We start from the raw sequence: 16742 nt of genomic DNA, 5'->3' as shown, positions 1-16742 counted from the left end.
TTATACATAATTATATTGCTAAAAAGGAAGCTGAACAAGCAAAATAATTATTAAGATCAAACTTTCATATGTGATTGTAGTTCAAACACTGCAAAATTACTTTAGATATGGTCTGAACACTGGCAAAATAATTTTTTAATTTAAACTTGTAGCAAGTTAGCTATTTATGTAAAGCAATTTCTGCTGGACTTACTCTGTTTCCAAGCAATGAAATACCTACATATGAAGAACTAATGTTGATTCAGTCTCTTCAAGCAATTGCATGAAAATTATTTTTGGCAACCGATTTTAAAATAGTAAAATTTCTATTTTACCTGGCAGCTATCGATATTTCCACTTTTAGAGCCAACACAAAGCATATTCCATGTTATTGTTCTGTCATACCCATCATATTTATTATATCATCAATGGAATAATATCTACTTGAGCTTCTTGTAATATAGGTTGTCATTACCTATGAGGAAATCAAAAAAAGTACACTGCTAGTAAAGTAGCATTAAGATCTTGAAATTATGTATCAGTTTTAACACTTTTATGTATATCTAGAAAAGATGCATTATTTATCATCCAATGTTTCAAGAATACTTCCAATGTTTTAGACCTATGATTAATTACTTTCGATACAGAACCCAGAATTAATGCTCTACCTTGCTGATAAGCTTTTATATTATTGTTCTGTTTTCATTCTAATTATTAATGCCTGAAAACTTGATTTTTTTAATATGGGCAAAATGTAATACTACAAAGTGTAACTGTTTTTAAAAATCTCTTCAGATTTTCACTGATGCAAAGTTTAGAATTACAATTTGCTAAAAAAGAAGATACAATTAGTTTAGACTAGGGGGTCCCCAACTTTCTGGCTCTGTAGACCAGTGGGGATGGGGGTGTCCATACAGCTGGAAAGGTTGGGAATTGCTGGTTTAGACAGCACTGCAGATATAGTTGTGCTACTAAGCCTTCCAAATATATTACACTCCAATTTCCAGAATTCCTTGCTAATATAACGAAATCCAGACTGTTTTGAGCCAGGCAATACTATCTATACTAGCTTAAAACACACGTGACAAACACAAATAAAATATTCCATTCATTATATTTCAACAATTAACTAAAATAGCAACATTTATATTGTACATATAATAAAATATACAGTGAAAAATATAAGGGTAAGTTCACAGTGTCTTTTAAAAGTCAAAACCAAACCACTGGATAATTATTATTCATACAGTATTTCTGTCCAGATTATTGAAATCTGATTTTTCTAATTAAATTGATGTTTATAGTTATTACTAGAAGTGTGTTTTATATACTAATGTAAAAGGACAATTAAATGAAGGGTGTTATCACATCTGTAAACAATGGCAAACTTATTTTAGCTTTTGTTCAGATTCAGGCTACAAGACCCATTTCTGCAAGTTATACGCAAAGAAGGAAAGGAAGGAAAAGTTTTCCTCCCTCAAAACTCACTCTAATTAGTTCAACTTCTTAAAAGTTTTTCAGATACTATTTTAAGTACTATTTGTCCAATATACTGGAAGCTGACCAAAAGATATAATTAACATTTTTCTAGATTCTCCCACTAAGTCCACAAATAGATGAGGAGCTTCACTCCTAGCTCTGAAGTCAAGAAATAAATCCTCTAGTTTAGGTCAACTTTCTGCAACTGGATATCCTGCAGAAAACAAATGTCAAGTTCAATATTGCCAAGTAAGATTTTCAGAGATTCTCTGATCTGATTCAGAATTTCATTTTTAGGACTGAATTAATCTCAGAGCTTTTTTCATTCTCTTGTTAACAAATGATGAATCAGGGAGCTAGCTATCCATTTCCCTAATAACTAGCAATGTTTTCCAAACCACCCTGCTCCTTCCCAGTGATGAAAGTTAGCCCAGAAGGAAATATTAAAAAGGGCAGAAAAATATATTTTTCCTCAAAAGGACTTTTTAAAACCAAACTTGGCCCCAAATCTATCTCTCTGCCCCAAGCAAGACTTTAGCCCTGTACAAATGCAGATGTAAAACCATCAGAAAGTTGAAGCCAGAGCAATCAAGAAGACAAAAGAGAAGATCTGCATACCCCACCCAAACTCTAGGAGTCAGCCCCATCACCTGGGAAGCAGGATATGATAACAGAATTAAACCACAGATATCAAGGCCTAGACAAACACTCAGAAACAGCCTCAAGGTTCATGCCACAGGAACAGGAAACTATTCCAAACAAAAGGCTAGGGGGGGTATAAAACCTACTGCCCATGTGCTCAATCTCTCTCTGTGCTCTCTCTTCTCTCTCCTCTGCACTTTCCTGAAGAACCATCTTTCTGCAATAAACTGTAACCTTCTTCCCAAAGCAGTCACCATGTTTGCTTATTTATTCCCGGCTTGGATGAACCAGGATGAAGACTTTACTTCTAACAATTTGGCACCCAGAGATGGGACTCCAAGCTAACCTCTCCAATGGACTGAGACTGGTAAGCCCCATCTTGCCGGCAGCAGACCCCCTTGTGTCTGTGGATGGGTTTCCCAGGCCTTGCCCATGTGGAGCTAGGGTAGTAAAGGGAGTTTTGAGAGTTTGAGCTCAAGGGCTGCTTTGGAAAGAAGATGGTGAGTACCTCTAAATTTTAACTTTAAAGCCCAGGGGAACAAAGAAAATTTGTGTATTTCTGTTTGTGTGAGTGAGAAGACTTTTTTTTCCCAATCACAGTTGGATTTTGCTGCTTCTGGTCTTTCCTAGCCGCAGAAAGGATCTGTTTAATTGGCAGAACCTGGAAAGCATGGGGGTTGGTCAGAGCACAGAACCTTTTGTTAGGGAAAAGGGAGAGGCTGTGTGAAAATGAAATGGAATGAGTGAATGAAAGAATTGGATTTGGGCAACTAGCTGGTAAGGCCCTGTAAGCAAAGCAAAGTTAGGAAATTAAGTCTCAGGAAGGGAGCGACCACCTACCTCCGAGAGCAAGTGGAGGTGCCCATGGACATTAGAGGCGTCCGTAAACGGTGGGGTAAAGCCGGCCGGTGGAAGAGTAGCCCGTAGCTTCTGAGGGAAACTGGAAGGTCTCTGCAGACCCTTTTTTGGTCTGAAAACGTGGAGGATCCCTTGGAGGAGCCCACGAACTCTGAGAGGGATCCAGAGAAGCTCCGTGAGTCCCCTTTTTTTTGGACTCACAAAATCGTGATAGTAGGAAGAAGTCTCACAAGGAGACTTCTGACGGATCGTGCCCTTTAGTGGTAGAGAAATCCCATTATAGAAACATGGGAAGTTCTAATTCAAGGGCGGAAGTAGGTTTCCTGATTGAGAGCTTGCTCGGGGCCTGGGACAGGAACCAGTTACCTGTCCAGGCCGGAATGGAAAAGAGGTAGGTAAAGAAACTATATGGGGGAAAAGAAAAAAAAATACAGACTTTGCTTAGGGCTTTGCTGGAAAACCAATTTGTCTAAATAAAGGTACTTAAAAGGGAAAATAAGAAATAGTGATTCTCTCTCTCTCTATCTCTATCTCTCTCTCTCTTCTCTATGCAACCATGTGGTATGTTTAAAATGTGTGCCTTCCCTAACTTGAGTTATCTGAAATTTATGGTGGGAATGACTAGGATGTGTAAAACTAAGACTTCTGTTCTCTTGTCTTTGTGTATATATGTTTGTCAAAGTCTGTGCGTGAGAGGTAAATGTGACTGTTAACTGTTTCAAATCCAAAGGAAAAAGAATTTTAAATTCTGCTAGAAATTCTGCTTAAAATAAGCCACAAAAAGGAAATACCTCACTCTGTTTGTCTGGCCAACAAACAGAGTGAAGAAAAAAGTTGTGTTTGTTTGTTTGTTTGTTTTCCTCTTTCTCTCTGTGTATGCTCAAGAACAGCCTTAAGTTACCAGGAGGGATTGTTTTAAGTTTATCTGTTGGAAAGGTTTCACTTGCATTCACTGTATGTGTTTTATCTATCTTTTTCCTGAAAAATGTGTGTCTATCTACAAGAGCCTTTTGAAACTCAAGTCTGCTTGTGTGGGGAAATAATTTTTTAAAGTTACTTTTCGTATCCTATCACTTATTGGTGATGCTACTATGAAACTTTTCTTATCCCAAATATATAAGCATTTCTCAATCTCTAAAACGATGTGGTCTATTTTAGAATAAATGTTCTCCTACCCTTGGCAAGTTGCACATCTTAAAATATTAGGCTTTTAAAATTATTTGGAGTTTTCAGCATTTTCAAACTGCCTGCAAGCTACCCCCCTTCCAATTCTTTTCCTGCCCTTTGTTCTCCATACCTTTTGTCTGCCTCTCCTGGTAGAGTCCACCCAGAAAGCAGGGGGGGGGATACCTTGTTCTTGTATCTTTCAGCCCTGAAACCCTCTCCCAAGCCTTTGGAAGCAGAACACACAGACCCAGATGCTGCCTCCATCCATTTGAGCCATGGAATTGAATCCAGCCATCCACTAAAAAGCCACCATGCAATCTGAGTGGGGAACATCTTCCCAAGTCCTACCATTTATCCAGATGCCTGTGAGAGCTGCAGAAGGAAGGTGGTGCCATGTGAAGCCTCAGAAGAGAAAATTAGACCATGGGGGGAGGGTGGAAACTCATTGTAAACTTTTATTTCTTGCCCCATTTGTATTGTAACAAGCCAATTGAATGTATTAGTGGAGAGATGGCACTTGGGAATATGTGGCAGAACAAGTACTGAACACCTTGGACTTCTATCTGGTGGGAGGGAAAATTTATCCAGAATGTTTGTATTGACTATTTTGTAAAAGTAGCTGCATATACATGCACACACACACAGACACCATTCAGAATCACACTTGAGTCTATCCCCTCCACCTACCTTTAGTGAAGTTCCCCAGGCTGATTTTTGCTCTGTTGCACCAAAGCTTTGAGGGACCAACTTCCAACAGATTCCAGGGGGGAGGGAACTAGGCCCCCTCAGATGATTTGCAATTCATATGCCCTGACTAAGGAAGCAACAGGAAAGATCCCAAACTTCAGCCCTGAATATCTTGCACGGTGAGCCCAGATTGGGATTCCTAGAGCTCAGTATGTGCAATTTAAAGACAATTTAATAGCCTGGCATATTGGACATTACAAACCTGGATGCACTGAATTAAGAGCTAAGGCAGGAAACAACCCTTGAAATTGGGTAGCCAGTGGTCATGTACTAAGGAGAACCATGGCTATGAAGAATTTTGGGAGGTATGCAAACCTGACTGGAAGCTAAAGGTGATATCCAACATTTGAAAATGATTGGCACAGAATATTGGACACTATAAATTTCTTTTCTACCTAACAAAATTTTGCCCTGACTTTTAGAACTTTATGGGTGCAAGCTCCCCTTTTGGGAGCCACTAAAGGGATCTTTTTCTGCTGCCTCCATTAATGTCTTATTATTATTATTATTATTTTGCTTAACAGTTTAAAAGCTTGCCTACCAAGTCTCCCTGACCAGATCAATTTTAATGTTGTGCCAATAAGTGTGTCATAAATTTACACACTTAAGGCACAAAGCGGGGGATTGATGAAAGTTAGCCCAGAAGGAAATATTAAAAAGGGCAGAAAAATATATTTTTCCTCAAAAGGACTTTTTAAAACCAAACTTGGCCCCAAATCTATCTCTCTGCCCCAAGCAAGACTTTAGCCCTGTACAAATGCAGATGTAAAACCATCAGAAAGTTGAAGCCAGAGCAATCAAGAAGACAAAAGAGAAGATCTGCATACCCCACCCAAACTCTAGGAGTCAGCCCCATCACCTGGGAAGCAGGATATGATAACAGAATTAAACCACAGATATTAAGGCCTAGACAAACACTCAGAAACAGTCTCAAGGTTCATGCCACAGGAACAGGAAACTATTCCAAACAAAAGGCTAGGGGGGGTATAAAACCTACTGCCCATGTGCTCAATCTCTCTCTGTGCTCTCTCTTCTTCTCTCCTCTGTACTTTCCTGAAGACCATCTTTCTGCAATAAACTGTAACCTTCTTCCCAAAGCAGTCACCATGTTTGCTTATTTATTCCCGGCTTGGATGAACCAGGATGAAGACTTTACTTCTAACACCAGGCACCAAAACAATAATTAAGAGCGGGCTTCCCATTCCAGATTTCCCCAAGCAATCTGCTTTTTCTCCATAGGTCTGAGTAATAGCAAGAGTTACTGTATCCCATCAGATGACAGTAGGCTTTTCTTCCCTCCCACCCCAAAAAAAAAAAAATACATGGGAAAATATGCTTTTATTCTGTTACCATTTTCCATTCCATTTTAAGTCATTTAGCATACCACACAAGTTTATATTGCTGTAAGTTATAGGTGACCCCTACGGGTTAGTTTTTGGCTGAACACAAGTTAGATTAGTTACCACGTTGTTTTCTTTTTGTAGTCTTTGACTTACAACCATTCACTTAGCAACCATTTGAAATTACAATGGCATTGAAAAAAGTGACTTGCATCTTGTGCTATTTTGTGACAGGTTCTATTTTCACAACACTGTAGAGGATTTTTTAAGAAGGCTCCATTTGTTTGTGAAGTTTATGGAGGCTCCAAAAAGAGAACCCCCCCATAGATTTGTGAGAATAACACCTGCTTTGCCATAAAGCTAGGTCTGTAAGAAAGCTGATCCTGTATTGGATTGAACACGTTTCCCAGAAGCTGCAAAAACCAAAAAGGTAAGTTGGATGTTTCTGGGTTCTGGAGCATGCTGAGTCTTGCAAGTCCATTTAATGACCGTTCAAAGTTATAATGACTCAGAAAGGATGCTTTATAGTCCATTAAGCACTATTGGCTGTCATAAACGGTCTCTCTCTCTCTCTCCCTCCCTCTCTCTCTCCCTCCCTCTCCCTCTCTCTCTCTCTCTCTCTCTCACACACACACACACATGTCACATGACCATAATCTGGATTATTGGTAACCTGTTCACACAATGGTTGCCAAACATCTTGCAATCATGTGATCACCATTTTCAATCTTCTTTGCTGGCTTCACAGTGATGAAAGTTAGCCCAGAGAAGGAAATATTAAAAAGGGCAGAAAAATATATTTTTCCTCAAAAGGACTTTTTAAAACCAAACCTGGCCCCAAATCTATCTCTCTGCCCCAAGCAAGAGCTAGGCCCATACAAATGCAAATGTAAAACCATCAGAAAGTTGGAGCCAGAGCAATCAAGAAGACAAAAGAGAAGATCTGCATACCCCACCCAAACTCTAGGAATCAGCCCCATCACCTGGGAAGCAGGATATGATAATAGAATTAAACCACAGATATCAAGGCCTAGACAAACACTCAGAAACAGCCTCAAGGTTCATGCCACAGGAACAGGAAACTTCCAAACAAAAGGCTAGGGGGGGTATAAAACCTACTGCCCATGTGCTCAATCTCGCTCTCCTTCTCTCTCTGTACTTTCCTGAAGACCATCTTTCTGCAATAAACTGTAACCTTCTTCCCAAAGCAGTCGCCATGTTTGCTTATTTATTCCCGGCTTGGATGAACCAGGATGAAGACTTTACTTCTAACAATTTGGCACCCCGAGATGGGACTCCAAGCTAACCTCTCCAATGGACTGAGACTGGTAAGCCCCATCTTGCCGGCAGCAGACCCCCTTGTGTCTGTGGATGGGTCTCCCAGGCCTTGCCCATGTGGAGCTAGGGTAGTAAAGGGAATTTTGAGAGTTTGAGCTCAAGGGCTGCTTTGGAAAGAAGGTGAAGGTGAGTATCTCTAAATTTTAAGTTTAAAGCCCAGGGGAACAAAGAAAATGTGTGTATTTCTGTTTGTGTGAGTGAGAAGACTTTTTTTTTCCAACCATAATTGGATTTTGCTCCTTCTGGTCTTTCCTAGCTGCAGAAAGGATCTGTTTAATTGGCAGAACCTGGACAGCATGGGGGTTGGCCAGAGCACAGAACCTTTTGTTAGGGAAAAGGGAGAGACTGTGTGAAAATGAAATGGAATGAGTGAATGAAAGAATTGGATTTGGGCAACTAGCTGGTAAGACCCTGTAAGCAAAGCAAAGTTTGGAAAGAAGTCTCACAAGGAGACTTCGACTGTTAGGAAAGAAGTCTCACAAGGAGACTTCGACTGTGTTAGGAAAGAAGTCTCACAAGGAGACTTTGTGTTTGGAAAGAAGTCTCACAAGGAGACTTCGACTGTGTTTGGAAAGAAGTCTCACAAGGAGACTTCGACTGTGTAGTGTATGAAAGAAAAATAGACTTTGCTTAGGGCTTTGCTGGGAAATCAATTTGGCTAAATAAAGGTACTTAAAAGGGAAAATAAGAAATAGTGATTCTCTCTCTCTCTCTCTTCTCTATGCAACCACATGGTATGTTTAAAATGTGTGCCTTCCCTAACTTGAGTTATCTGAAATTTATGGTGGGAATGACTAGGATGTGTAAAACTAAGACTTCTGTTCTCTTGTCTTTGTGTATATATGTTTGTCAAAGTCTGTGCATGAGAGGTAAATGTGACTGTTAACTGTTTCAAATCCAAAGGAAAAAGAATTTTAAATTCTGCTAGAAATTCTGCTTAAAATAAGCCACAAAAAGGAAATACCTCACTCTGTTTGTCTGGCCAACAAACAGAGTGAAGAAAAAAAAAAGTGTTTGTTTGTTTGTTTTTCTCTGTCTCTGTGTACGCTCAAGAACAGCCTTAAGTTACTAGGAGGGATTGCTTTAAGTTTATCTGTTGGAAAAGTTTCACTTGCATTTACTGTATGTGTTTTATCTATCCTTTTCCTGAAAAATGTGTGTCTATCTACAAGAGCCTTTTGAAGCTCAAGTCTGCTTGTGTGGGGAAATAATTTCCTTAAGTTACTTTTCGTATCCTATCACTTATTGGTGATGCTACTATGAAACTTTTCTTATCCCAAATATATAAGCATTTCTCAATCTCTAAAACGATGTGGTCTATTTTAGAATAAATGTTCTCCTAACCTTGGCAAGTTGCACATCTCAAAATATTAGGCTTTTAAAATTATTTGGAGTTTTCAGCATTTTCAAACTGCCTGCAAGCTACCCCCCTTCCAATTCTTTTCCTGCCTTTGTTCTCCATACCTTTTGTCTGCCTCTCCTGGGAGAGTCCATCCAGAAAGGGGGGAGAACTTGTTCTTGTATCTTTCAGCCCTGCAACCCTCTCCCAAACCTTTGGAAGCAGAACACACAGACCCAGATGCTGCCTCCATCCATTTGAGCCATGGAATTGGGTTTTGAATCCAGCCATCCACTAAAAAGCCACCATGCAATCTGAGTGGAAAATCTTCCCAAGTCCTACCATTTACCCAGATGCCTGTGAGAGCTGCAGAAGGAAGGTGGTGCCATGTGAAGCCTCAGAAGAGAAAATTAGACTATGGGGGGAGGGTGGAAACTCATTGTAAACTTTTATTTCTTGCCCCATTTGTATTGTAACAAGCCAGTTGAATGTATTAGTGAAGAGATGGCACTTGGGAATATGTGGCAGAACAAGTACTGAACACCTTGGACTTCTATCTGGTGGGAGGGAAAACTTTTCCAGAATGTTTGTATTGCCTGTTTTGTAGAAATAGCTGCATATGCACACATACACCATTCACACCATTCAGAGTCTATCTCCTCCACCTACCTTTAGTAAAGTTCCTCAGGCTGATTTTTGCTCTATTGCACCAAAGCTTTGTGGGACCAACTTCCAACAGATAACAAGGGGGAGGGAACTGGGCCCCCTCAGATGATTTGCAATTCATATGCCCTGACTAAGGAAGCAACAGGAAAAATCCCAAACTTCAGCCCTGAATATCTTGCACTGGTGAGCCCAGATTGGGATTCCTAGAGCTCAGTATGTGTAATTTAAAGAAAAATTTAATAGCCTGGCATATTGGACATTACAAACCTGGATGCACTGAATTAAGAGCTAAGGCAGGAAACAACCCTTAAAAACGGGCAGCCAGTGGTCATGTACTAAGGAAAACCATGGCTGTGAAGAATTTTGGGGGGTATGCAAACCTGACTGGAAGCTAAAGGTGATATCCAACATTTGAAAATGATTGGCACAGAATATTGGATACTATAAATTTCTTTTCCACCTAACAAAATTTTGCCCTGACTTTTAGACCTTTATGGGTGCAAGCTCCCCTTTTGGGAGCCACTAAAGGGATCTTTTTCTGCTGCCTCTATTAATGTCTTATTATTATTATTATTATTTTGCTTAACAGTTTAAAAGCTTGTCTACTAAGTTTCCCTGACCAGATCAATTTTAATGTTGTGCCAATAAGTGTGTCATACATTTACACACTTAAGGCACAAAGTGGGGATTGATGGAAGTTACCCCCCCCCCAGAAGGAAATATTAAAAAGGGCAGAAAAATATATTTTTCCTCAAAAGGACTTTTTAAAACCAAACCTGGCCCCAAATCTATCTCTCTGCCCCAAGCAAGAGCTAGGCCCATACAAATGCAAATGTAAAACCATCAGAAAGTTGGAGCCAGAGCAATGAAGAAGACAAAAGAGAAGATCTGCATACCCCACCCAAACTCTAGGACTCAGCCCCATCACCTGGGAAGCAGGATATGATAATAAAATTAAACCACAAATATCAAGGCCTAGACAAACACTCAGAAACAGCCTCAAGGTTCATGCCACAGGAACAGAAAACTTCCAAACAAAAGGCTAGGGGGGGTATAAAACCTACTGCCCATGTGCTCAATCTCGCTCTCCTTCTCTCTCCTCTGTACTTTCCTGAAGACCATCTTTCTGCAATAAACTGTAACCTTCTTCCCAAAGCAGTCACCATGTTTGCTTATTTATTCCCGGCTTGGATGAACCAGGATGAAGACTTTACTTCTAACAACAGAAAGTCAAGAAATTTGCAGGGAAGGTTGCAAACTGCTACCACCTGCCAAAGCATTTATCCAGTGTGTGTGTGTGTGTGTGTGTGTGTGTGTGTGTGTGTGTGTATGTGTGTAAATCCTTTGTCCAACTACGGAAATGAGGTTTGGATTCTTACAAACTCCGCTTTGTTTCTCCAGCCCAGTGCAGGAGTTTCCTTTCACACTTGGATGGGAGGAAACTCCTCTGAAAGGCTGCAGAAACAAAGCTTCTGGACTCGAGGACCTGAGCTTTGCTTCTCCAGCCCATTGCAGTTCCCTTCTGTGCACTGAGGGGAGCTGCCTGCTCTCTTCAGCAGGCAGCTCTCTTACTCCATCTGTTTAACAACTGCTACTGGGAGAGCTAGCATTGTGGCTGTTGAGTGAAGTGGTCATGTGGGCATCACAGTTAACATTCGCTTCGCTCAGTGACCAAGTTTCCAGTCCCAATTGTGGTCATAGTTTGAGGATTACCTATCCACAACATTTACAGGATTATGGAAAGACTCTTTGATACAACGGAATATATTTATTGGGAGAGATGCTTGGCAAAAGAAGAGGGCTAAAGTGAGAATTGAGGAATTAGATCAGGGGTTCTCAACCTTGGCAACTTTAAGACTTGTGGACTTCAACTCCTAGAATTCCTCATCCAGCTTGCTGGCTGAGGAATTCTGGGAGTTGAAGTCCACAAGTCTTAAAAGTTGCCAAGTTTGAGAACCCCTGAATTAGATGATGGGGTGTATCAGAGGGAATATTTAAAAATTAAATACTTGTTTGAATATGGCTGAAGAAATTGAAAGATTTTAGTTTAAGAAGGATGAACTCTGTAAATAAGACAGTATCTTTTTTCTTTTTTCTCTTGTTTTTCAACATGAGAGCTATAAAAATGTGTGGGATGATTAACATAAAGAAAATGTTTTAGATATTTAAATGTAATTGATTTTTAAAAAATTCCAGTGGATAACTAAAAATGGGAAAAATGTTTTGAATAGAGTTAAAAGATTAGATGATTGGATTTATTAATCGGAACACTTAAAGATTAAACATAGTGTGGGAAGTTAGCCCCCCCCCCAGAAAAAGGAAATATTAAAAGGACAGAAAAATATATTTCCTCCAGGATCTTAAAGAGACAGAAAAGCATGCCCAGTTTTCTTAATAGCCCCAAGTCTGCCTTCCCCAAGCAGAAACCAGCTCTATAGAAATGCAGATGTAAACCATCAGAAAGGCCCCAGCTAGGAGATCAAGAAGACAAAGAGACCTAAAATCTGCATACCCCACCTGAGACAGGACATGATAGGATTAACTCACAAAGGCCAGAGAGGCGCACCTAAACTCAGGTCAGAATACATGACACAGGAAATAGCCTCGGAGTTCATGCCACAGGAACAGGAAACTATTCCAAACAAAAGGCTAGAGAGGGTATACAAATCTACTACCCATGTGCTCAGCCCTTCTTTTTTCTGGTCTTTCCTGCAAGAACCATCTTTCTGGCTCTTCAATAAACTGCAACCTTCTTCCCAAAGCAGTTGCCATGTTGTTTATTTATCCCCGGCTTGGATGAACCAGGATGAAAACTTTTCTTTCCACAATAGGTTTAATTAGGGGTAAAAAGAACAGAAAGAATTTCGAAATAAGTGTATATTAATTCAAGAGGGATACGTATTTTAAGTAGTATATTATTTTCTTTTTACTCTTTTTTTCTCTTTTTCTCACATCTTTTCTTTTTCTATGTCTTTCTTTTGTGTCTTTTTCTTACTTATTTTTTAAGATATGAAAATAGATTTAAATACTTTAAGGTAATTAATTCTGGGGAAATTTTAACCAGTAGAAATGTTTTGAACATTGTAGGGAAAATAAATTTAAATAAGCATTGTAAACAAGATTTGTGACAAGGCAACCAAGATGATCAGATAGAAAAGAAGCATGATATTGATGAGATTATTATGGGTAGAAATTTTAGAAAAATCTTTATATTTAATTGTTATCTATGAAATTAATAAGAATTGTATTAATTTAGATTGCAAAGAGAATATTATTGGAAAAAGAAAATCAAGCAGTTATAATGTGGATTTGGGAATATAGAAATTAACTGATAGTGATTATTCTGTAAATATAAACCCATACAACCCGCTATTTACCAGATATCAAGATGTTTATATTGAAAAATCAATAAAATATATATTTTTAAAAAAGACCCCCATAGAATGAAGAGGTTGCTAATCTCATTGACAGAAGCTGTTCACAAAAATAATGAATGCAGACATATATGATCATATTAATGTAAAGGTAAAGATTTCCCTTGTCCAGTTGTTTCCAACTCTAGGGGTGGTGCTCATCTCAGTTTCTTAGCCAAGGGAGCCAGCATTGTCCATAGACATTTCTGTGGTCATGATGTTTCTTGGCCTGGGTCTCAATGCTGCAATAGACATAAGTATGAAAAATGGTCATAAGTCACTTTTTTCACTGCTGTTGTTACTTCAATCACTAAATAAGTGGTTATAACTAGTGGACTAACTGCATGAAACAAAACCCTTGAAAGTGTAAATAGAAAAACAATAAAGATGATAAAGGGTCTGGAGGTTAAATTGTACAATGAATAGTTGGGGGAGTTATGCTTATCTAGCCTATTGAAGAGAAGGATAGGGGGGACATGATAGCTGTCTTCCAGTACTTGACAGGCTGTCACAAAGAAGAGGGGATTGATGTATTCTATAGTGCACCAGAGGGCAGGACAAGAAGTAATACAGTAAGTCAGAGGTCTTCAAACTTGGCCCTTTTATGACTTGTGGATTTCAACTCCCAGAATTCCTCAGCTAGCATGCCTGGCTGAGGAATTCTGGGAGTTGAAGTCCACAAGCCATAAAAGGACCAAGTTTGAAGAGCCCTGCGGTAAGTGGAAGCCTGTCAAAGAGAGATCCAACCTAAAAATAAGGGGGAAAACATTTCTGACAATGAGAGGAATTAATCAGTGGAATGGCTTTCCTCCTGGAGTTGTGGATGTTTTTTCACTGGAGAATTTCAAGAATATATCAGATAATCATTTGACTGGGGTGGTATAATGCTTGTGCCTTCAGCTGGGGGTTGAACTAGAAGACTCTGAACTCACTTCCAGCCCTATGATTCTATGAAGGTCCAACTTAAGCGAAAAAAGAAAGCCAGCCAGTTTCCACAATATGTTCCTGAACGTATATCCACTTCAGACGAATCAGCTGGCTATTTGGGCTTGCGAGTTAAGAGACGCCCACGCCTTCCGCTCAGGCTGTTGTTGGGGTCTGCGGGTGTAGATAGCCTGGGTCGCTCACCAACCTCGTTCCGAAGTATCATGAGCCGAACCTGCCCAGGCTAAGCGCCCGCCCAACCCACTACCAAAGGCAGGAGAAGGTAATCTCACCTTGTCCATCCTTCGCAAAGGAAGAGCCACGCAGAACAACGCCAGAGAAAAAAGAGAAATGACTGCGAGTGGGGAACTCCGGTTAATCATCCTGGCAAGGAAGAAAATGGCGGCCTGTTTTCCCACTCGCCGTCCGCATCGAGGAGGCTGGAAGGAGTAGCGAGGCGGTTGAAGCGGGCCAAGGAAAAGGGCTTCGTGCACCCTCCCGCAACAGCTTCTTGGAACTCGGCCTCCAACAGGCTTCGCCCACACTTGAAATGTCCGGGTTTTGGACCAGGGGAACAGAAAGGGAGAGAGCTTTTGGTCCGCTTCCCTGCGATTATTTACCAGTTGTCGGAATGCGATTCTAATCCCCATGAAGTAATCAATTTATACGCCGTTTATATTCCTGTATTTTTTTAATAAGCATGAAATTGATGAATGGAAGAAACAGATGAGGAAGGAGACGGTTAATCTTCTCTTTGATAATGGCGCGGCTGAAGCTCATTAGCTGCCATTAAGTGCAGACAACTCTGAGTGGTGGTTTCTTTCATGTAAGACAGATTTGTGTATTATGAAGGAAAAGGAAGCTTGACAGATACTGTTGTGATATATATATATATATATATATATATATATATATATATATATATATATATATATATATGAAGGGTAAATAAATAAATGTATTTATAGCCTAGACCAGTGGTGGCGAACCTATGGCCAGAGGCGGCACTCAGAGCCCTGTCTGTGGGCACATGCACTGTCACCCCAGTCCTAGGCCTTCAGCTGGGTTTTATAAAACCTTTTCACTAGGCCTCCGCTGCCGTGTGCAAAAAAAAAAAAGTTCAATCAGTCAATTTCAACTTCTCACGGGAAAAAGATCTCGCAAAGTTGGAATTGATTGATTGAACTTTTTAGTCCCACCCAGACTGCCGTTATCACCGTAGCCACACCCAGCCAATGGGCCACACCCACCCAGCAGTTGACGATGCATAAGTGGGTTTTGGGTTGCAGTTTGGGCACTCAGTCTCTAAAAGGTTTGCCATCACTGGCCTAGACCCATATTTGGTCTTTAATTTAAACTTGAGGCAATGTACATACAGTAGTGCTCCGTCCTCCCATTTTTCTCACCACAACCCTGCACAGCAATCTTTGGTTGGGCTGAGGGTGAATGATGGCCTCAAACTCAACCATGGCTCAGGGTAACCAGGAGAATATAAATATAAAAATATACTTTACTAAAATCATCAGGGCTAAGGAGCCAGTAAACCAGTGGTTCTCAACCTTTTTATACGGCGACCCCGGTCATAAGGACGCGGCGCGCATGCATGGCGGCGCCCCCATGCGTGGTGTGCATGCGGGCGGCGCCCCCATGTGCAATGTGCATGCGCGGCGGCGCCCCCATGCACGGCATGCATGCGCGGCGGCGCCCCCATGTGCGGCGTGCATGCGCGGCGGCGCCCCGAGGGGAAAAATGGCGGATCGTGTTTTTGGGCGACCCCTGTAAAATGGGGTCACGACCCAAAGGTTGAGAACCGCTGCAGTAAACAATGATGACTGAAATGGGTTTGACTGACATTTGCACCCGGCTCATGGACCGCATCACCGGTCCCGGCCGGTTAGTGTTCCAGATGTTTCTTCATTACTCTCCTTGCGCTTCCTTCTATTGTTCTTCCGGATCATTCCTCCCACCATTCCATTACTAACATTCCTCTCCTCCACCACCCCTTTATCCTTATTTCCTTCCATAGTATTGACCCTCATCTCCTTTTTGTTTTCATTTTCCAACCTGGGGGCATCCGTTTCTCCTCTATCAGTATTACAACACTCTCTGGGATCACAGATGCTCCCCCCCACGTTTTTCTCAATCCCTGCTCCACACCCTCTCTTCTCGCCCCTCCACTGTCATGAGTAACCTTCATACGGGTGTTGCACGTTTGGGGGTCTATGCCCTCCATAGACATGCCCAGGAGTTGTATTTTTATGCAAATTTTCCAGCATATATATATGTAGGTCTTTGGTTGTCCGGGTTTTCTCCCGCGTAAAATTGGAAGTGTCTTGGCAACGTTTCGACGAAGTCCCATTTGTCATCTTCAGGCTGGTGCTTTCAGCTTCGTGCTTCGAGGAGCAATGTGTGGTCTTAGCTGTTTCTTCCTTTTAACTGCCAGTGGGGGTATGAACTGATTGGGTGGGAGCTTGGCTGTGTTCTGATTGGGTGGAGGTGTGTTCTGATTGGTTAGGGGCGTGGCTGTGCTCTGATTGGCTGGGGGGGTTGGCTGTGCTCTGATTGGCTGGGGGAGTGTTCTGTTTGGTTGTGCTCAGGTTAGTCTGAGTTGCAGGGGGGTTTAAGATTTTGGGCTGCCTTGCTATTTTTTGGCTTCGCGTTCGTGGTCGTGCCTCATCTTCATGGAGGGTGTCAGTTTGCTTCATGTATGGATTGGAGGGGTTTAAAGTGGCTAATGATGCAGCTGTGGTCTGGCTTCTGGTTTGTGGTCGTGCCTCATCATCGGTGTGGCTTTGGGTTTGCTTTTTGCATGGATGTGTGGTGGTGACATCCTGTGTGGTTTTTGTGAGT

This window comes from Crotalus tigris, unplaced genomic scaffold (assembly GCF_016545835.1).
Source record: "Crotalus tigris isolate CLP2741 ecotype Arizona unplaced genomic scaffold, ASM1654583v1 scf7180000018397.643900, whole genome shotgun sequence".
Classification (NCBI taxonomy): Eukaryota; Metazoa; Chordata; class Lepidosauria; order Squamata; family Viperidae; genus Crotalus; species Crotalus tigris.
The sequence above is the reverse complement of the archived record's forward strand: the minus strand, read 5'-3'. Positions refer to the sequence as shown.